The sequence below is a fragment of the Gossypium hirsutum genome, chromosome A11, assembly GCF_007990345.1.
Source record: "Gossypium hirsutum isolate 1008001.06 chromosome A11, Gossypium_hirsutum_v2.1, whole genome shotgun sequence".
NCBI classification, from domain to species: domain Eukaryota; kingdom Viridiplantae; phylum Streptophyta; class Magnoliopsida; order Malvales; family Malvaceae; genus Gossypium; species Gossypium hirsutum.
Window position 1 is genome coordinate 26224188 of NC_053434.1, and position 6000 is coordinate 26230187.

The following is a 6000-nucleotide window of genomic DNA, read 5'->3' on the forward strand; positions in this document are numbered from 1 at the left end:
TTAAAACACCCACCCATCCCTACACACCACAGTGTACCAATGCGACACATAACAGAGTATAATGCAGCCGTACTGCCAGATATTAGGCATAATCTGCCTTTCAGAACACTTCCTCCAATATACATCATCCCACCCCAATCATAGTAGCAAAACATGCATACAGAATTAACAGATACATCATGCTTAACATACTTTCATAAACGAATAGCAGATAATCAAACATAGGCATGCTCATAACAGTACTTCAGTCTAACAGAACACATACATTTAGGGTTTAGTAATCCTTTACCGACCCTACAGTAGGTCTACAGTTGACTAGGACAACCTGTGCGACTCTACGAAAAATTTTAGTAAAATGGACCCACATGCCCTTGTGGGCCGACATGCTCGTGTAGGCCACACGCCCAATTTGGCGTAGGCCATGTGGCCCACACGGCCACACCCCAGCCATCACACGGCTGTGTCTTACACACGGCTTGGCTTTCGTCAATCACATGGCTATGTTATCGCCAACTGCCTACCACACGGCCTACTACACGGCTGTGTGAAGTCGACAAAGAGGTTTTTGGGCTTTTGTCAAACTCCATTTTTTGGTTTCGGGTACACACCTGGTATTTAGTGCGAAAATTATCCCGAGCCTTCAGAAACCTAAAATTGGCATACCCTACAATGATTTAGCAGATTGATTAACCAAAACGACACAAGAATTGACCAAGACCCGACTTACCGCCGACGACAAGTTGCTTCTAACGGGAACTAAACTATTGAAGAACCACTCCTTGTTTCAAAATCTGCTTCTAAACACGAATTATCACTATCAATTACTACAAATCAACATTGCCAAAATACCAAACAAAAATTAAACACAAACAACACCCAGTTACCCAGCGATTAGAGAACTCCAACAACAAAAGGACGATTACACGACAGAACCACCAACCGCTATTAAGAGAGAATACAGATTAATGGCGTAACCAAAGAGAGGAAAAAGTTAGCCACCACCAAGAACAATTGGAAAAAGATAAAAAAAAAAGTCAAAAGGGAATTCTTGGGAAAACATAGAAAAATTTTAAGAAAAAGAAAAAAAACAAGATATGACACAATCCCCTTGATTTTCTCCCACTACCTACATGATCTCAACTTGCTCAGAATTTTAGTCCAGCCGAAATTCTATCTGACAACTGAACCAAAAATAATATTCTCTTGCTAACACAGGGATTTGAACTCCAAACCTCTTACCACTTGAACCAGCAGGCTCATTCTGATGTGGAATTACAGAAAATTAAATATAAGCCCACTAAACAAAGATAGGGCTTTATCCCAAAAATAACAAAATTTTCCCAGGGCAAGACTTGAACCCAAAACCTCTCACACACTCCCAAAACACTTAACCATTGAACCAAACACACACTTGTGTCACATTTTCACAAAAGCAGAAATAAGAATTTTGGGGCGTTACATTTTAAGATTTCAAATCACTTGTTGGTAAAACTTGTGCAAACCATAACCTAATGACTTCAATTAAAGCTAAGTATAAGTTATCTTGGTATAGTATACTTCATTTGCTGAATGTCCCCAAATAATAATATCTACATATTTCGAATGTCCCCAAATAATAAAATCTACTTGTTTCATTCCACTTACTACCCTTACTATTAAACAACTCACACACTTTAGCATGTTTTGGAAGTTAACCATTAGAGCTCAAATCAGTATCTCCAAGCACCACCGAACCCCACATTGAACCCTAAATCTATATCCTCATATCATCCCTAATCTACCAAAATAATATTGAAGGCAATTTTTTCATGGCTGCATAATGTATCTCAGTTACGTATGAATCTTCATATAGACCAACTTTCCCAATAAGACTTGTAATGCCCAAAAAATTCTGATATGACATGTGGCATAATTTTGGACTTGAATATTAAGAAAATTATGATAAAATTTATAGAATGACGTAAATAAGAATTTTATGAAAGAAACTTGATATTGGAGATGGAAGTATGTGAAAAGAATTGCAAAAATGAACATATGACAAAAAAGACCAAATTGTAAATTTTAAAAAGTACGAGGACTAATGTGCAAACTTATCAGAATATGGAAAAGATTATTTATTGTGGATTATTTGACATGAAATGGATTAGAATGTGATTTGGTGTGATGAAAAGACTTTGGGGACTAAATTGAAAATTTTGAATAATATAAAGACTAAATTGTAATTTTCTCATTTTTATCAGAAAAAAGCCAAAGTGAGATTTACATTACTCATGGAGTTATAATAAATATTTATGATGAATTATGAACTTAAATTGATTGAAGTATTGAATATTGAGAAGAAATCACTAAAAAAAGGGGAAAAAGAGAGCAAAATGATAATTTTGCCAAAAATATTAATTTGGTCAATTCTTGAGACTTAAATGATTAAAATAACACTTAAATATGATATTTGGTATTTGGAATTTATTTTGGATTATTTGAACTCCATATTAATGGAAATTGGCTTCAAATTGGCATAAAATAGACTTGAAACATGTAAATATGCCCATTTGATGGTATTTTAAATATGGGAAGGAAACTCATCAGCTCATTCTCTTCTTCTCCAATGAAAGCAGTAGAAAAACATTGAAGTTTCCACTTCCACCTTCCATTTTCTTACTTATTTCATCAATTGCTCTCAAGATTTCCACTGCCCATATTAAGATTTTGTTAAAATCTCTATAGAAATCACCTCCTAAACTCACTACTATCAACAACTTCACCAATTTTAGTTTAGGGTTTATGAAGCTTTTGTAAGAAAAGACGAATCTAGAGTGAGAAAGCTTCAATAATGGTAAGAAATGGTTTCCTACACATGTATTAGTTTGATATTTACTAAGAGTTGTCATGAGAAAACTTAGAATGAATTTATATTAAGTTTTGAATGTATTTTTGGTTGTATAGAAGTGGGGAAATGTTGATTCATGGAGTGCCAAGCTTAATTGATGATAAATTGGTATTCATAGAGACTTCCAATGAGGTAAGTATCATGGATACTCATACTTATCCTAAGTTAGTAAGCTTAAGAATCATGAAATTAATGTTATAATTAATTAAGTGTCTAATTGTGCTAGTATGATTGTGGAATCCCATGGAAAAATGTGAAATGATAAGGCACTAAAATGGGGTCGAAAAATTGATGTGTGATTATGTGGGCCTTTGTAGCCAATTATGTGAAAATGTGTTATGGTTGCCATGGATGAATCTAAGACTTGAAAGGATATGTATGTATGTGTACGAACCATGCCACTAATATAAAGAGAATGATTAATGCCATAATGGCCAAATTATGTTAAATTGTAAAGTCATGCTTTATGTCGACAATAGTGGATACAAGCTAAAATATGAGAATTTCCATAATATGACAAAGGAAAACTAAACACTAAAAACTGGTATAAGGCCTAATTAACAATGTGAAATGAAACGTATATGTAAATGCATTTGGGTGCCTAAAAGTAGTGAAACCTTCCTACATAATGAGCTTTAAAAATTGAAACAAAAGATTTTAAGTGACTATAATCATGTTTATATCTGAAATGAATATACACATATTATGATAAATGAAACTGACTACTAATTTCTATTTTAATGGTGTGAGCCATGTAAATTTCACTGGTTTTTGTTAAAATGACACAAGCTATGTGATCCTTATTGAATTTTGGTATAATGGCAAATAGCATGAGATATTTGTGCTGTAACTAAAAAATAAAATGAAACGAAAATTTGTATTGAATCTGATAATGATTTGATATGAAATCTTCTGATAAACTGAATTAATAAAACAAAGCCCTATTAGCTTAGTGAGTTAGCTAGGACATGATTGACATGCCAATTAATAAAAGATGCGATTTTGACTATGATTTAGCCTTCTGGCATAGTACTTATATACTTCTGTTATTAGTACTTTGGTACTTTTGTTACTATCACATTGGTGCTTTTTTTACTGACACTTTAGTGCAAAAGTGCTTTAGTCTTTGGACACTAATGCTACAACATTTTTATTATTACTGTGTATTGCTTAGTTAGTCTTGAGTTGTTGGATCTGGTGCCCTAAGTGCAGTATATTCGTTTTGTATACTTGTATTTTTTAAACAAATTGGTTTAATAAAAACATCAATAAATTACATTAATACCCTTGTATATCATCTTCATTGGTTTTTGCACATAAAGCAAAATGAAAGAAAATATTGGCTCACTGGTTATCTAACATTTAACTAATACTAAGCAGTATTACATAGTCGAATCATAATACGAAAAGACAACTTATATTAGTAGATGAACCTAAATATGTCTCAATCTAATAAAAAATGAGTAAATCGATTGAAAGACTAATATGTCATCTATCAAGTTCAATTGGGGAGATGTTTTTCCTTGAGCACCAGAGCAAATGACTTTCGAAAGATAGAGACATAGATGTGACTAACTAGATTGGCAGTACATCGAACAAAACTTAAGTAGAATAGATCCTAAATCCGTTTATAGATTTATTTACTTATGATGTTCATAGTGCAAATATACATTATGACATTCATTGTAACGCCCCGAATTTAAGCCTAAAAGTATTAGGCCTTGAGTAGGGGTCCGTAAGGAGGTTGTATATAAGCATTTAATTGTACAAGGAAATGACACAATTAAATGTCTGCTTTAGTGGTTAATGGCCCTGAAAAGTGTTGGAGAAATCTTGGGTTCAAACCTGGGCTTTAGCAAAAATTTTGGTTTTAAGTGAATAAAACCCTAGATGCTTGGATGATGGCCTTTTAAATTATTGTGGTAAATAAATATCACAAGGAAGCATGTGGTCTAGTGGTTGTGGCGTCATTAAGGTTGCAAGGGAGCTTGGGTTCAAGCCTTGGCTCTTGCAATTTATTTTGGTGTTTCTTTTAAAGGAACCTAGACTTTGGCCTATAGACCTTATAATTAATTGAAGATAAAATATGACACAAAAAGAGCCTATGGTACAATGACAAGGTGGTGTGTTGTCTAACTGTGAGGTCTAAGGTTCAAGTCTTGGGATGTGCAATAGAGTATTTATTTTGCTGTTTGAGTTGTGCAAGAGGTGGAGTTGGACTGGAACTCTATGGTTGAAGTGGCCATAAAAAATAAGGAATTTTCCTAATGGTTGAAAGTAATCCCACATCGGGAAGCTAACATGAGAATTGGTGATTGTGGGCTTCGACGCGTTCGTCATAAACATGTGTGTATTTACGCCCTTCTTTGTTGGAAGTCGACAAAAGTCAAAAAGCCGAAACTTCGGCATTTGAGACCTCACAAGCGTGCGATCGCTCATGGGGTAAATCGAGCTCACGAAACGTGGGCGTATGACGAGGAAGGCTACCATAAGCGATCTCATGGGCCGGGGCCATATGGGCCCAATAGGCCCGTGGGCCCACGTGGGTAAACTTCACTATTAAGTGGGACGTAGATAGACTTCTCATGTCGTGCACACGACTTAGGTAGTTCTGGGCCTAGATGGGCCGTGTGGGCCCAATGAGCTCGTAGGCCCTACACGAATTAAATCTACAACTTGTGATAATTAATAGACTAAGCTATGTAAGTCACATAGTCGTATCTAAATTTGGGCTAAATGGGCCACACGAGGGTTGGGCCTACTTGGGCCGAGTAATGGGTCTTAAGCCCATTTGCACCTTTATGGCTGTTTAGGTTACTTAAGTCGCTCGAGGCGACAGTGGACCTTTTGTTTGGTCGTTAAAACCTCGGTTTGTAAAATCACCGTAATACCTCTGTATGGTAGAATGACGATTATGCCCTTATGTTCTGTATGGCTTATGTGCTTATGATTTACATATATGATTGTACTAAGTATGACTTTGCATACACGCAATATTTATGACATGACATACTGCATGGGGTTGGGTTATTATTGACGGAGGAAGTGTACGACTTGTAGCCGTTCTGTACAAGTCTTTCAACCTTTCTGCGATACTTATGGCTTATAGCTGT